Source organism: Rattus norvegicus, chromosome 8, assembly GCF_036323735.1.
Source record: "Rattus norvegicus strain BN/NHsdMcwi chromosome 8, GRCr8, whole genome shotgun sequence".
NCBI classification, from domain to species: domain Eukaryota; kingdom Metazoa; phylum Chordata; class Mammalia; order Rodentia; family Muridae; genus Rattus; species Rattus norvegicus.
This window is the reverse complement of record NC_086026.1, coordinates 46,475,912-46,493,669: the sequence shown is the minus strand read 5'-3', so window position 1 is coordinate 46,493,669 and position 17,758 is coordinate 46,475,912. Positions and strand designations below refer to the sequence as shown.

General features: G+C 39.4%; 1 long non-coding RNA gene across 1 annotated transcript in view; it reads right to left on the bottom strand.

Moving 5' to 3' along the window:
• Window positions 1-17,758, bottom strand: part of LOC134480024 (uncharacterized) — an 86,907-nt gene that overhangs the window by 40,379 nt on the left and 28,770 nt on the right. The window contains exon 3 of the long non-coding RNA XR_010054132.1: window positions 12,844-12,954. This is a non-coding gene — a long non-coding RNA (uncharacterized LOC134480024). The remainder of the gene's footprint in view (window positions 1-12,843; window positions 12,955-17,758) is intronic.

The following is a 17,758-nucleotide window of genomic DNA, read 5'->3' as shown; positions in this document are numbered from 1 at the left end:
ATCCTCTGTGATGTCACCAGTGTTGTAGTAACAACCAGTGCCCTACTTTTTCTCAGTCCCTGCCTGGCAGATACATAGGAAGACACATTTTCCCATCTTCCCAAGAATTTTGGGAGTATGAATGGCGATTTTCGACAGAGTAGTGTGAGGCAATCTGGCCTTTCATCAAAAAAAAAATAATGGACAAAAGAAACAAGTCTGGGGAATGTGGAGTAAGTTCTGTGAATTGTATTCTGAGCTTTCTGTCAGATGGAGTACAGGTTTAGGCTGACATTTCTAACAATGGGCCACAACAACTGGACCATCTGCAACGGAATTGAATTTCCATGAAGATCACAATTCCTGAGAGTCAAAGATTTCAGAACATTAGTTTTCCCATCCCCAAAGGGAGGATATGGTAAGGCCAATGCTGTTATTCTGTGGACTTCTGGCCTTTACTTTTAAAGAGCATATGTTACATATGTTATGTTACATTGATAAAATAACACCATCAGGAGACATTCGGTCTCCAACATTTCTGAATTTAGACAGGGCATCAATCTACCTCGCTCTCATTGCTTCTTTAAATACAGTAGATATATGACTTTAGCTTGCCCTGTAATATTTTAGAACATTAATAGTGTTCCAGCCTTAGGATTTCATTCAATGTTATAGTACTTACCAAATATTCTGAAAAATCTAGCTTCCACCCTAGTCCGGCGTGCTATGGAGAAAGAAAATAAAGAACCCCAATTGCACTTGAAGTTTACCCACCAACAAGAAGAGAGCCTGGTGAGGACCTTTTAAGTAACTATAAGCCACAGTCTCTACACAGCTTCCTCCACTTATTCAATTATTAGTATATTTTCATTAATGCTCACCTTTTTTTGGTGTACAAAGAATATGCACCATTTCAGTAAAGTATATGTATATGTATGTATGTGTGTGTGTGTGTGTGTGTGTGTGTGTGTGTGCATGTTCCTTTCTATGTTTGAGCCTGTTCTTCCATGAACTCATTATAAAATTTTATAAAATGACTTAGAAGACTGTAGTGAAAACTGTCCAGGTTCATGCAAATATGCATTACTACTGTCCCATGGTACCTTGCAGATAACACTGATACTCTGGACTACTTTAATACAGCCTAAGTCCGGGCCCTGCATGGTGCTCATTGACATTTTGACGTCGGAACCACGACAGAAATCAGCAAAAGGTTCATTTATTACATGCTGTTGTTACTAAGGTGAGGCAAAGCCTTGCCCCATATAGAGACTGCTAGGATGTGATGGCAGTACATAAACTCGCTTTTCCCTGTCCTGTGTGTCTTTGCCTGCAGAGGTCTCTCCTGCAGGAAATACTTTCACATGCTTCTTTAAAAGCACCTGTTCCTCACATCTAGATCAGCTGTGAAAAGAGGCTTCTCCAAGTCAGTCTGAGTGCTCCCACTCCCAGCTCAGAGCTGCAACACCATAGGATCCTCCAGCCACAATGAAGGGTAGGTCCCTTTGAGGAGTTAGACGAAAGTGCCCCTTCTCAGAAGTGATTTAGAACAGAAGGTTGAGAAGTGAGAGTCAACACCCAAGTGCTTCTTCCTGGAGAAAGCAACCAGATCTCCCTGTTAAACAGTGTAGTCTATCACAGGACCCAGTTCTTTGCCTGCAGAAGATTTTTCTGGAGATTAGTTGCCCAGTCAGAATGGGGTTACATTCTTGATCCATGCTCACTCCCACAACAAAAGCTCCTCCCCTAGAAGTCCTTGAGTTGACCCAAGTCCTTTTAGGACCAACAGAAAAGAGAGAACAGAGTGCATCCAAGGGAAGAGAAGAGGCCAGAATGATTATAACCTGGAGAAATCTCCCAAATCGGCCAACTAACAACTCTAGGGTTTGTGCATATTGTGGATTTCAGAATCTTGAGGTCAGATTTTTCTGATAACACCTGCTAGGTGAAGCTGAAGTCTACTGTAGGTGGGATTATCCCAGGCACGGAGGGGATCTGGGTCTCCAGGCCTGGCCAGCTTCTTCATTCTCCTGAAAGTAAATGTTGGTCAGCTCTAAATCTGAAATGGGAGTTGGTTTTTCTCAACTCAAACAGATATTTCAATTCTAATACACTATGTGAGAGACACACATTTACCCACGGGGGATTTGCACTTACTTCTATACAAGTGACTGTGGGCCAAAAGAGGGAAACCATACCTGCCTTTAGCATTCTGCCTTTATCAGAGACTACAGGGACTAGCTTCCTGGACAGACATGTCCAAGCAGACAGACATTGTAAGTGGGAAAATTGAGGTAAGAAATGTCATGGGGCCAGTGATTCCAGATTGTACCTTTAGCCAGAAAATCTCTGTTGGCATTAAGGCAAGCAGCCTTGGGCCTGCTGACACTTGTCACTACTTCACAGTGTCTCTGCCTTTATGTCTGCTCCGGGTCCTCCTCATAGGAAGGCCTTTCTTTTAAAAAAAATTATATAAAGCAATGTTTCTCAGACTGTGAGGCACAACTTCACACACAGATTGCATATCAGATACCTTGCATATTATGACTTATAAGTACTGCAAACTTCATTAGGAAGTAGCAATGAAACAATTTTATACTTGGGGTCACCACAGCATGAAGAGCTGTATTAAAGAGTTGCAGCACTAGGAGTGTTGAGACCCACTGCCATAGAAGCTGACACATGGGAACAGATTCCTCAGATGAGGAGAGGCACATGGCAAGGGATACTGTGTCCCATCCTAGGACCCAGTGGCAGGATCTATCCCAGGAGTCTGTGTGCTCATCTTGTCTTCAGTTCTCCCAGGTTCAAGAAGAGCATTGATCATCTCAGGAGAGTCAGCTTGCACAGCCCACATCAGGCCCAAAGCTTCCCTTTACAGAGAAGGATGTGGGTGTAACTGACAGCCAGTGAGACTGAGGGATCTAATGATAATTGGCTCTGAGCTGTGATTTCTTCACCTGTAAACTGGAGGTGTTTCTGCTGAAGTGGGTTGTTGTGGAGATGACAAAGCATACAAACTGATCAGGGCCTCCCTAGCATGGTTGATTGTAGATTTTCTCTGGTGATCCAGTTAAAAGTAGAATCTCTAGCCACGGAGTGTTAGATGCTGGGCACCTTAAAGGTTGTGTAAATATACTGTGATTCTAATGCTACCTCGAATTTACACCCTAGGCTCTTGTTTTAAATTTAAAAAGACGAATCAAGTATAAACTGCCAATGTGAAGTAATCATGGTCAGAATTGTTCTAATTCCTGTGAAGTTATTTAGTTTTTCTTTTTCTGCATCTATCTTGAAGGCATCTAGAGTAGCACTATTGAGATCATAAATCCTTCTATTAAGGTGCTACCCATCCATTCCTCTCTCCTTGAGGATTTCACAGGTAACTGAATAAAACCTGATTTCTTTTCAGATTGTTTCCAGCTGGTGTAATCTCTCTGTCCATGGCCCTTGCCAAATGCTGCAGAGCCAATGTGCTGTTTCACAACACAAAATTCCAGACATTAATTTTACCAATGACGTTTCCAGACTTAGATGCTGACGTCAAGTAAAGCTGCCAACTGTCCTTCCTAATTCACTGACCTCCCAGAGAAGGGGATTCTTGTTCCCTCTGAACACTTTCTTAATAATCCTTCAACTCTAAGACTTTCCATTAACTTAGTTATCTTCATTTTCTGTCAAGTCGTGCCTCGATCTGCTCTGGACCTAAGTGCACTTTTTACCTTTGCAATAAAGGTGTGTGGTAGGTGAACCATACAGTAATAAAGTCCATGTTTACAGGAAACAAACAGATCTTGCGTAAATGTCCTTGCCCTTGCAATGCTATACCAAACCATAGTTTTTCGTTAAATAATACATTCTTGGAGATCACAGTGTGATCAGATATTCTGTATCCTAACTTAATAAGTTAGAACATTAATAATGTTCTCTCTATTATACAAATCACATTCTCTCATGTGTATTCTGGTCTTTTTCTCTCATGTCTGATTGCATCATCATGGGACCCCAAGGAATATCAATCCTGGGCTTTTGAAACAGTTGCATATGTCCAACCAGGATCCAAAACCACCCAGAAGACTACGGATATTGACACACATAAATTGACCTCACTATTTTCATATAGTTTATGGCAAGAGGTCACCATTCCTGACCATGTCTCATTATCCAACAAGATAATAAATGGAAGCGTAGGGGTCAAGGAGGTCACCCCACAAAGCACAAAAAAATCCATCTCAGATAAACATGTACGGTTTGTTGAATCCAAAATATCCATGAATTTCAGGACTCAATGTAAGTCCAAACCTAAGGATAATAGATATTGAAGAGAATTAAGAGTTCCAGCTCATAGGTTCAGTAAATATCTTCATCATCACAGAATACTTCCGTAAGCTGAAGAAAGAAAAGGCCAAAACATTCAACAAGCCTACAGAACGCCAAATTAATTATACCAGAAAAATTCCTCCCTTCAAATAAAAATTAAACGCTAAATGCACAGATACAAGAAAGTAAATTAAAAGGGGTAAGGTACAAATATCCAGTACCAAATTAATTCAGACCAATTTGAATTACACCAGACTTCTCAAGAGAGACTCTAAAAGCCAGAAAATCTTGGGCTGATGTAATGCAGACCCAAGCTCCTATACACTGAGTAATTCCCAATCGCCATAAATGGAGAAACCAGGATATTACATGACAAAATCAAATTTAAACTATATTTTTCTCTATAAAGCACACCAGAGGATAATAGGAAGAAAACTCCAAGACAATGAACTAAATATTATCCAAGAAAATCCAAGAAATTAATCATCTCACAATAATTACAAAAAAGAGAAGTATACAAACATATTTTTACCAATAACCAAAAAAAGAAGAGAAAACAGCAATCATTGGTTTTAAATATCTAACCAGACCCTCTCTCACCAATCTTCCTTGGTCCTAGGGAGTAAATAACTAGGCAATGTGTATACAAGTATGGGTCTATTGTCCTAGGTACTGGGTAGAAGAGGATTGACTTATCTGGTATCAATGTGGTGGTAGCACCTTGACTCTGGTAGGAATGAGGCCCCACCAAATGGAGATCCTAGATGTGTGAGGTGGGAATGGATATGTGTAGTTCGGGGAAGGCTGTTATATAGAAAATGCTGAGAAGAAATATTATGATGAGGCTTGATGAGGGGAGTCTGGAAAGCGGGATAACATGTGAAATGTAAATTAATAAAATAACCAATTAATAAAAGATAGCCAAAAATGAAATAAAAAGTTAAAAGTTAAAAGAAAAATTAAACCAAAACAAAGCGAAAGAAAATCCTGTGGTGTATTGATAAAATTCAGCTTGTATTTTAATGCTAATTTGTAGAATGTAAGTCTGTTTAACCCGCAGAAAAGTGACCCTTCTCCCATTAATTGTGATTATAAAGAAGCACAGCAGACAGATGGTGGAGGTGAGTTTTTGAGGGCTTTGCTAGAGAGGATCATGAGGGGGGAAGAAGGAAGAAGCTGCCATGAAGAAAGGAAGAATGGATGTGATGGAGAGGAGAGAGGAAGGAGGACAGCAGCCATGGGTTAAGACAGAGGAAAGCCTGGTCCTGAGGGCTGTCCAGGTGGAACAAAGAGCAGCCAAGATGCTGCATAGTAAGTAAGAGTTCAGAGTCATTGTTTGGAAAGTAGACCTAATTCCATGCAGGACAGGCAGCTGCCCAGCTACTGTGCTGATTAAGGGATATTATAAATAAATTAAAAACTATGTATAACCAGTAAGCCAGCTCTATAGAGGATCCTAATAGGAATACTATAGTTTGCAGGGAAGGATAAAATACCAGAGGTCCCAGGAAATAAATTAACACCACTAGGACAGTCAATCAAATGAAATGGATGAAAAAGTCAAAAATTTAAAAAAATGACAAAATTAATACAGAGGTTTGAAAAATATTTACATATCACTAAACTCAATTCCCCAGTAAACAGACATATATTAAGCCAGAAACAGGATTACCATCCTGAGAGATATAGAAGGTATACTAGTGAAACCGAACTAAGAACCATGTCCCTATTCAGTTTGTCTATGTAGCTGACAGAATAGATTTCAAACTCATCCTGTCCAGAAGATGTAAGGAAATTCATTTCATACTTTGCAATGACAAAAAGATACTACAATTCTAAATATACACATATTAAACACAAGCTTCTCAAATTTAAAAATATACATTTTCAGCAGCTCTCTGCTCCCAGACCCGGTGAGAGAGAGACCCCACCGCCTGGTCAGGTGGGCACTCCTGAGGCTGCAGAGCGGAAGAGACCACCAACACTGCTCACCCCTGCCCACATCCCTGGCCCAAGAGGAAACTGTATAAGGCCTCTGGGCTCCCGTGGGGGAGGGCCCAGGAGCGGCAGGACCCCTCTGCCTGAGACACCACCAGAACCAGAAGGAAACAGACCAGATAAACAGTTCTCTGCACCCAAATCCCGTGGGAGGGAGAGCTAAACCTTCAGAGAGGCAGACAAGCCTGGGAAACCAGAAGAGACTGCTCCCTGCACACAGATCTCGGACACCAGAAGAAAAAGCCAAAGACCATCTGGAACCCTGGTGCACTGAAGCTCCCGGAAGGGGCGGCACAGGTCTTCCTGGTTGCTGCTGCTGCAGAGAGGCCCTGGGCAGCACCCCACGAGCGAACTTGAGCCTCAGGAAGCAAGAAACTAATCGTCTTGGCAACAAAACAAAGAGAATGAAAGCACACAAACATAACCTCACATCCAAATATGAATATAAAGGGAAACAATAATCACTATTCCTTAATATCTCTCAATATCAATGGCCTCAACTCCCCAATAAAAAGACATAGATTAACAAATTGGATACGCAACGAGGACCCTGCATTCTGCTGCCTACAGGAAACACACCTCAGAGACAAAGACAGACACTACCTCAGAGTGAAAGGCTGGAAAACAACTTTCCAAGCAAATGGTCAGAAGAAGCAAGCTGGAGTAGCCATTCTAATATCAAATAAAATCAATTTCCAACTAAAAGTCATCAAAAAAGATAAGGAAGGACACTTCATATTCATCAAAGGAAAAATCCACCAAGATGAACTCTCAATCCTAAATATCTATGCCCCATAACAAGGGCACCTACATACGTAAAAGAAACCTTACTAAAGCTCAAAACACACATTGCACCTCACACAATAATAGTGGGAGATTTCAACACCCCACTCTCATCAATGGACAGATCATGGAAACAGAAATTAAACAGTGATGTCGACAGACTAAGAGAAGTCATGAGCCAAATGGACTTAACGGATATTTATAGAACATTCTATCCTAAAGCAAAAGGATATACCTTCTTCTCAGCTCCTCATGGTACTTTCTCCAAAATTGACCATATAATTGGTCAAAAAACGGGCCTCAACAGGTACAGAAAGATAGAAATAATCCCATGCGTGCTATCGGACCACCACAGCCTAAAACTGGTCTTCAATAACAATAAGGGAAGAATGCCCACATATACGTGGAAATTGAACAATGCTCTACTCAATGATAAAATGGTCAAGGCAGAAATAAAGAAAGAAATTAAAAACTTTTTAGAATTTAATGAAAATGAAGGTACAACATACCCAAACTTATGGGACACAATGAAAGCTGTGCTAAGAGGAAAATTCATAGCGCTGAGTGCCTGCAGAAAGAAACAGGAAAGAGCATATGTCAGCAGCTTGACAGCACACCTAAAAGCTCTAGAACAAAAAGAAGCAAATACACCCAGGAGGAGTAGAAGGCAGGAAATAATCAAACTCAGAGCTGAAATCAACCAAGTAGAAACAAAAGGACCATAGAAAGAATCAACAGAACCAAAAGTTGGTTCTTTGAGAAAATCAACAAGATAGATAAAACCTTAGCCAGACTAACGAGAGGACACAGAGAGTGCGTCCAAATTAACAAGATCAGAAATGAAAAGGGAGACATAACTACAGATTCAGAGGAAATTCAAAAAATCATCAGATCTTACTATAAAAACCTATATTCAACAAAATTTGAAAATCTTCAGGAAATGGACAATTTCCTAGACAGATACCAGGTATCGAAGTTAAATCAGGAACAGATAAACCAGTTAAACAACCCCATAACTCCTACGGAAATAGAAGCAGTCATTAAAGGTCTCCCAACCAAAAAGAGCCCAGGTCCAGACGGGTTTAGTGCAGAATTCTATCAAACCTTCATAGAAGACCTCATACCAATATTATCCAAACTATTCCACAAAATTGAAACAGATGGAGCCCTACCAAATTCCTTCTACGAAGCCACAATTACTCTTACACCTAAACCACACAAAGACACAACAAAGAAAGAGAACTTCAGACCAATTTCCCTTATGAGTATCGACGCAAAAATACTCAATAAAATTCTGGCAAACCGAATTCAAGAGCACATCAAAACAATCATCCACCATGATCAAGTAGTCTTCATCCCAGGCATGCAGGGATGGTTTAATATACGGAAAACCATCAACGTGATCCATTATATAAACAAACTGAAAGAACAGAACCACATGATCATTTCATTAGATGCTGAGAAAGCATTTGACAAAATTCAACACCCCTTCATGATAAAAGTCCTGGAAAGAATAGGAATTCAAGGCCCATACCTAAACATAGTAAAAGCCATATACAGCAAACCAGTTGCTAACATTAAACTAAATGAAGAGAAACTTGAAGCAATCCCACTAAAATCAGGGACTAGACAAGGCTGCCCACTCTCTCCCTACTTATTCAATATAGTTCTTGAAGTTCTAGCCAGAGCAATCAGACAACAAAAGGAGATCAAGGGGATACAGATCGGAAAAGAAGAGGTCAAAATATCACTATTTGCAGATGACATGATAGTATATTTAAGTGATCCCAAAAGTTCCACCAGAGAACTACTAAAGCTGATAAACAACTTCAGCAAAGTGGCTGGGTATAAAATTAACTCAAATAAATCAGTTGCCTTCCTCTATACAAAAGAGAAACAAGCCGAGAAAGAAATTAGGGAAACGACACCCTTCATAATAGACCCAAATAATATAAAGTACCTCGGTGTGACTTTAACCAAGCAAGTAAAAGATCTGTACAATAAGAACTTCAAGACACTGAGGAAAGAAATTGAAGAAGACCTCAGAAGATGGAAAGATCTCCCATGCTCATGGATTGGCAGGATTAATATAGTAAAAATGGCCATTTTACCAAAAGCAATCTACACATTCAATGCAATCCCCATCAAAATACCAATCCAATTCTTCAAAGAGTTAGACAGAACAATTTGCAAATTCATCTGGAATAACAAAAAACCCAGGATAGCTAAAGCTATCCTCAACAATAAAAGGACTTCAGGGGAAATCACTATCCCTGAACTCAAGCAGTATTACAGAGCAATAGTGATAAAAACTGCATGGTATTGGTACAGAGACAGACAGATAGACCAATGGAATAGAATTGAAAACCCAGAAATGAACCCACACACCTATGGTCACTTGATTTTTGACAAAGGAGCCAAAACCATCCAATGGAAAAAAGATAGCATTTTCAGCAAATGGTGCTGGTTCAACTGGAGGTCAACATGTAGAAGAATGCAGATCGATCCATGCTTATCACCCTGTACAAAGCTTAAGTCCAAGTGGATCAAGGACCTCCTCATCAAACCAGACACACTCAAAGTAATAGAAGAAAAACTAGGGAAGCATCTGGAACACATGGGCACTGGAAAAAATTTCCTGAACAAAACACCAATGGCTTATGCTCTAAGATCAAGAATCGACAAATGGGATCTCATAAAACTGCAAAGCTTCTGTAAGGCAAAGGACACTGTGGTTAGGACAAAACGGCAACCAACAGATTGGGAAAAGATCTTTACCAATCCTACAACAGATAGAGGCCTTATATCCAAAATATACAAAGAACTCAAGAAGTTAGACCGCAGGGAAACAAATAACCCTATTAAAAAAATGGGGTTCAGAGCTAAACAAAGAATTCACAGCTGAGGAATGCCGAATGGCAGAGAAACACCTAAAGAAATGTTCAACATCTTTAGTCATAAGGGAAATGCAAATCAAAACAACCATGAGATTTCACCTCACACCAGTGCGATTGGCTAAGATCAAAAATTCAGGTGACAGCAGATGCTGGCGAGGATGTGGAGAAAGAGGAACACTCCTCCAATGTTGGTGGCATTGCAGACTGTTAAAACCATTCTGGAAATCAGTCTGGAGGTTCCTCAGAAAATTGGACATTGAACTGCCTGAGGATCCAGCTATACCTCTCTTGGGCATATACCCAAAAGATGCCTCAACATATAAAAGAGACACGTGCTCCACTATGTTCATAGCAGCCTTATTTATAATAGCCAGAAAATGGAAAGAACCCAGATGCCCTTCAACAGAGGAATGGATACAGAAAATGTGGTACATCTACACAATGGAATATTACTCAGCTATCAAAAACAACGAGTTTATGAAATTCTTAGGCAAATGGTTGGAACTGGAAAATATCATCCTGAGTGAGCTAACCCAATCACAGAAAGACATACATGGTATGCACTCATTGATAAGTGGCTATTAGCCCAAATGCTTGAATAACCCTAGATCCCTAGAACAAACGAAACTCAAGACGGATGATCAAAATGTGAATGCTTCACTCCTTCTTTAAATGAGGAAAAAGAATACCCTTGGCAGGGAAGGGAGAGGCAAAGATTAAAACAGAGACTGAAGGAACACCCATTCAGAGCCTGCCCCACAGGTGGCCCATACATATACAGCCACCCAATTAGACAAGATGGATGAAGCAAAGAAGTGCAGACCGACAGGAGCCGGATGTAGATAGCTCCTGAGAGACACAGCCAGAATACAGCAAATACAGAGGCGAATGCCAGCAGCAAACCACGGAACTGAGAATAGGTCCCCTATTGAAGGAATCAGAGAAAGAACTGGAAGAGCTTGAAGGGGCTCGAGACCCCAAAAGTACAACAATGCCAAGCAACCAGAGCTTCCAGGGATTAAGCCACTACCTAAAGACTATACATGGACTGACCCTGGACCCTGACCCCATAGGTAGCAATGAATATCCTAGTAAGAGCACCAGTGGAAGGAGAAGCCCTGGGTCCTGCTAAGACTGAACCCCCAGTGAACTAGTCTATGGGGGGAGGGCGGCAATGGGGGGAGGGTTGGGAGGGGAACACCCATAAGGAAGGGGAGGGGGGAGGGGGATGTTTGCCCGGAAATCGGGAAAGGGAATAACACTCTAAATGTATATAAGAAATACTCAAGTTAATAAAAAAAAAAGTGTGAACAATAAAAAAATATATATACATTATCAGATACATATGAAACAACAGATTAGTTATAATAGTGGTTGTGATTTGTTTAAATTGTCTATTCAGACCACCTAACAGATCACATGCAAATAAACAAAACAGGAGGAGCAGAATTAAGGTACATCGTCAGGCAAATGAACCTAACAAACTACATTGAAGTATACATATACTTTCTATCAGCCTGTGGACCTTTCTCGAAAATTGACCACATATAAGGATGCAAATTTTAAAAAAATGACAAAATTAATACAGAGGTTTGAATAATATTTACAATTGAATTGAATAAACTCAATTCCCCAGTAAATAGACATATATTAAGCCAGAAACAGGATTACCATTTGTTTATGTAATGGTATAAACAGACTAGTGAAACCGAACTAAGAACCATGTCCCTGTAGTAGTTCTATTCAGTTTGTCTATGTAGCTGACAGAATAGATTTCAAACTCATCCTGTCCAGAAGATGTAAGGAAATTCATTTCATACTTTGCAATGACAAAAAGATACTACAATTCTAAATACACACATATTAAACACAAGCTTCTCAAATTTAAAAATATACAGTATCAGATAGATATGAAACGACAGATTAGTTATAATAGTGGTTGTGATTTGTTTAAATTGTCTATTCAGACCACCTAACAGATCACATGCAAATATACAAAACAGGAGGAGCAGAATTAAGGTACATCGTCAGGCAAATGAACCTAACAAACTACATTGAACTATACATATATTTTTCTATCAGCCTGTGGACCTTTCTCCAAAATTGACCACATATAAGGATACAAAACAACCCTCAGGAAATATAATAAAGTTGAAGTAATGTCATGCATTCTAGCTGAGCACAAAGGAATCAAAGTGGTATCACACAATTAAAAGTACAGAAAATACACACACTCATGGAAAGTAAGTAACATAAACAATACAACAACTGAAAGGGTCAGGGGAGAAATAAATAAGGAAAATTTAAAATAGGTCTAATCTCTTTGTCTACTATCAGAAGGAGAGAATTTAGAGTGTGTGCTCTTGGGATTATGCCTTGAAGTGGCTCACCACATTCCCAATTTCCCTTGGCAATGATAAGATATATGATTCGGCATTACACATTGGAAGTGTGTAATTTGCCTTTTGATTTCATAGGGGGGAAATAATTATGGGACTGCCTGGAGTTTTATGAAGTTCTTTGGCTGAACTGTGTAGACTGTGAAACACTACAAGGATTTTTGAAGGATGTGGGAAATGCATTTTTATTTTGATATGTTTAAAATCCTATGGAAAATTGTGAGTAGGATATGGTGAATTGAATGATAATGGCCCACATAAACTCACATGTATGAATGTTTGTTTCTTGTGAGAGGAAATGTGCAGGAAGAATTATAAGATATGTATTGGTTGGAGGAGTATTATGGGATTGGGCTTGGAGGTTTCCAAATTCAATACCATTTATACTTAACGCTCACTTTCTCTGTCTCCAACTTGCAGATAAGATGTAAGCTCTCAGCTAGTTCTCTAGAAACATGGTGACCTACCTGCTGCCATGTACCTCAGCATAATAGTCATAACTCAGAATCCTTGAAACTGTAAGCAACAATATACTCTTTCTTCTATAAGTTCCCTTGGTCATGGTGTCTCTTCACAGCCTATAAAACAAAGATTGGAAGGAATACTTAAGTGAAAAATTTCTCAATAAAATACAGGCAAATAAAATTCAGACTTATAACAAACATATCAGGTACCATGATCAAGATGGCTTGACTACAGAGGGGCAAGAATATTTCAACAAATACAAATGAATAAACAATACACCACATGAAAGCAAGAACAAGAAAAACATGATCATTGACTAGAGGCAGACAATTTCTTTGGCAAAATCTCACAGTGATACATGAAATAGTCCTGGAGAATCTGGGATATGGAGAAGATATACATTAACATTATGAAGAAAATATACAAGGCCAACAGCATCCTAACTGGAGAATATCTTAATGCATTTCCCTAAGATCAGTAATAAGTCACAGGTGTTCAATCTTTTCATCTAATGCAAGTAGTATGTGAATTCTTATCCAAAACAGAAAATAGAAAGATGGAAAGGCCATGTCCATATGAAGGAAAGCAGTCAGAATTTTCTGATTTGCAGGTGATATGATCCATATATAAACAGCACGATGTTTCCACTAGAAAACTCCTACAGCTCATAGACCCACTCACTAAAATCACTTTAATGTCAATAAAATTCCTGTATACCAACAATAAATATCAACAAACATACCAAGAAAAGAAACCCATTCAGACTAGCCTTAAAAATTTTGTAATAAATCTAAGGAACTGAAGACTTGCTACGAAGAACACATTAAGAAAAATAAGAAAAAACTGAAGAAAGAAGAAAATGAAGACACCTCTCGTTTTCATGTATCAATGTGACTGATATTTTTTATCGAATTCCTACCAGAATCGTCTGCAAGTTTAAATCCATCCCGTCCTAATTTTGATGCAGGGCTTCATGGGAATGAAAAAAAGATCTCAACCAAGTAAAGCATAAATGAAGGGCTGTCAGACACTGGCAAATAGTAAGACAGTAAAACACTGCAGGACACATCATCTTTAATAATTTCAAGTTCATTTTGGGGAATAATAAAAAAGAAACCCAGCCTATTGATAAAATCAGAACAAACACAATGTCTAAAGGAAGATAATAAAGGACGCAGATATTGGTGTATGTTCTCATCAGCATCTCGGTTTTGACAAAGAGGCCAAAGTAAAAACAAAAGAAAACAAAAAACCCACAACCACCACCTCCCCACAGATGCAGTTTTCAACCAGTTGGTTGCAACTACTTCCTGGGGCAATCACATAGGAGACATACTTTATACAGGATATTTACATTACCATTCAAAAGAGTAGTAACCTTACATTTATGACTTAACAATGAAATAATGTTGTAGTTGGGGGTTGGCTACCACAACGTGAAACACTGTATTCCTTGACATGCTTTTGGTCATGGTATTTTTTTGACGTAACAGAAATGTGACTGATATATAAATTGGTATCTGAGGGAGTGGACTTGTTTTTGTGAGGAATCTCGTGTTTTTTGGAGGAGGGTGGAATACTTTGGATTGGGACAACTTTTGAAATATGTAAGCAGATCATAACAGTCCGTTTTAGTTTGCTACACGGGAGACATAAGAATTGTGAGTAGTGTGCAAAATAGAGCCTCTCTAATGAGACTTCAAAGGATTGCAGGGACTCTATTCGTGACTGGCTTAGAAGCTATTAACATTATTTTAGCAAACGATCTGTCTCGTTTCTGCCTGTATACTAAGAAGATACCTGAAGCTAAATAAAAAAGTAACTGAACAATTGTTTTGAGCAAACTTCAAGAGGTAGATATTGTGTGACCTTCCTCAAATTGTATGAATGTGTGTTTGTATTTTCAATTGTTAATGTAGCCAGGACTTCAGTTAATCCCTCCACATTCAGGACTTGGAAGCATATGAAACTGCAAGATCTCACAGGATTTGGAAAATATCCCAATTATTGTAAGGTCCCCAAAACTTGTTGTCACCCCACACTCATAGGGATACAACTTTAGAGAACATGACACCCTCATTCTCAAAAGAAGGATGTGTAGCTGATTATTTGTCTGCAGTGGGTCATAGATTTTTATTGTCATTTAGTGGGTTGGTTGCTAGTTTTTACTAGTCATGGTCAGTGAGGAAAGAGTAAAGGAGATTAGAATCAGGGATGTCTAACTTATTTTCTCTTTCCCTCCTCAACCCTTTACTCTCCTATCTAGAAGTTTGGGGAAGGAGGAGAAAGGGGCTAAAATGATAAAAAAGCATAGGTTATTCAATCTCTTTTTGTACTAGAAAGCAACACCAAGTCTCAAATATTTCAGGATGTCATGGATTTCGAATTTAAAATTGTATTTGCATAAATGATTGAAATCTTGTTTCAGATATAAGTATCTGCATCTTATTCACAATGTGGTGTATAATTCTAATTGTATAAAATTACTACTGTACACTGCCATGGATAATTAAGGAATGCAAATAGTACTATCCAACTATAAATAATCAGTGTTCTAGTGATGTTAGGTACTAGTTCATTTGGTACAGAAATGAGCTTTATTTAGCTTCTTTTATATGTATTCAAAGGTATAGAGAAAGTAAATCCCTTGAAAAAAAGCCACGTTTGTCCACTGAGGAAGACTTTACATAAAAAGGTGGTTCTCAAATCCTTTAGAGCTCTGAAGAATCTGCCATTTCTGATGTCCAAATAGTTAAAGGCTTTTCACAGTGGGAGAGACCTCAACTCCTGGCAGTGTCCCCAGTCTGTCTGAAGAAGATGATGGGAACTAAAGAACCCTAACTGGAGTTCCCTTCAAATGTGGCAAAGTGGCCATGGGGTGAAATACCAACCACTTACCTCCACTGCTGCCAGAAAGTTGTCCAGACTGTGGAGAAGTGGATGATGGGGAAGTCTATTGTCCCAGGCTTTGCAGAAAAAAAAGAGGATAGTCCTTCAGGTGACCTACTTCAAAGGATATTGTCAGGGGCCCTGACATGTTCATCTGAGGGTAGATGACACAATGACATGGAAAAATTTGCTGACTGTCTGTCTGGTAGCCAACAATTTCTGTCATTTCTTTAGAATTGGAAGCTATTTTCTCTGAATTTCCTGTTTCTTCAGGCAACATTTCTCCTTCTCAGGTCTCAGATGGAGATGATTAGATAGTTTACTCTTAACCTTTTCTTGTTGTGAGACTCAGAAAAGAAAACGAGTTCACCATCACACAGGAATGTGACAACTAGGAACCTGACAGGACCAGGGGGGACATGTGAGGTCCAGAATGAGGGGCTCGACAGACAACCCACTGCAGCATCAAAATGCCCGCCACAACCGCTCTGGCACCATAAATCCTGAGCCCCTACGGGTTTGACAACAGAGTGTGCATGGCCTGACTGCTCCCCTGGACTTTTCAAAGCTTGTATCACCCCCGAGCACTTCTGCTTGAGCAGAAAGGCAGATGCCCAGAAGCTGCTGCTGTAGTAGGAGGCAGTTATGGCAGTTGGAGGTGGAGGTAGAGGCAGAGGAAGGATGAGAAAAGAGGGAGGAGTTTCCCTGGAAGGACCAGAACAGACAACATTCTGACTACTCCAGAACCCCACCCAAACCCAGCCCAAGCCACAAATGCAGAGTCTACTGCCGAACATTTCCATACTAAGCATTCATTTCTTCATCCCCACTGCTCTCATTTTAGTTTTTTTAAACTCATTGTTTGTTCTCTGTGAATTTCGCATCATGCAGCTCAACTCCGTTGATATCCACCATCACCTCATATCTGAAGTCCACCCTTGCATCCTTCTCCATACCAGAGAAAAAAATAATCTACTTGTGGAAGTTGAAAAAAGAAAAAAAATGGCAATATGTCCACAAAAGAGGTGTAAAATTATAAAGATGAAGGACATAAACCCTTAAATTATTTAAAATTAAAAAAATTGTTTTTCATTTCAGGAGAGTTGTTTTGGCTAATAAGTGCAAGCTATGATAAATAGAGAATAAAAAAGCTTAAAAGTGAGAGAAAATGATTCAGTTACAAAATTTTACACTAATATAAATTAGTTCATGAAGTACCTTCTCCAATTTTGCCAAATACAAATGGACTAAATGTTGTGACAGCCATTATTATCTGATGCATCCTATAAATTTTCTAATTTTATCTAGCTGATCAGTGTTAAAGATAAAGTTTTTTTTTTTTTTTGGTGTAAAAGGGGAAATGATGAGGTGAGCTCCCTTTGTACTAAGGTGTGTCAACTTTCAATTGTTAGTTCTTTACTGGCAGAGGGCTAAGTGCTGGCAGGATTACTGTCTTGTCATTTCTATGGTCCATCATCAAGTTTGCTATTTTGTAGATATTTGTCCTTCTCACAAGCTCAACACAAACTGAGAGATCTCTTAGGTGTTGTCTAACTGCCGATTGCACATAATAAAGATCTGAAGGCCAAGATATGCTGCAGAAAGTATGTGGGCAGAACTCCAGGCTTACAGAGGAACATAGGGTGAGGAAAGCTGAAGCTGGAGCTTCAGAATAAACATGGGAGGGAAGTGATATGGACCAAAACAGGGCATAGGGGGTAAGAGATAATCACCGGTTGGGTCTCAAAACTAGAAGAATGGGGTTAAATTTAGAGAAGATAGTGCATGCCCTGTGAAAGGCCGAAGACACAAACTGTCAGACAGAATCTCATGGTAGAGCTTACAGAGGCTTGTGAGCAATGCTCCTTTGGTGACATTAGTAAAAAGAGGAGAACCCCCAAGCAGCATGAGGGTGCCTCCATTGGTGGCTCCTACATTTCACTTTCCTTTGGCAATTGGACTCCACACTGTTCCTAACAACATAATGATTTCACCTCTTTCTCCGAAGGAATTTTGTGGCAACTGTCG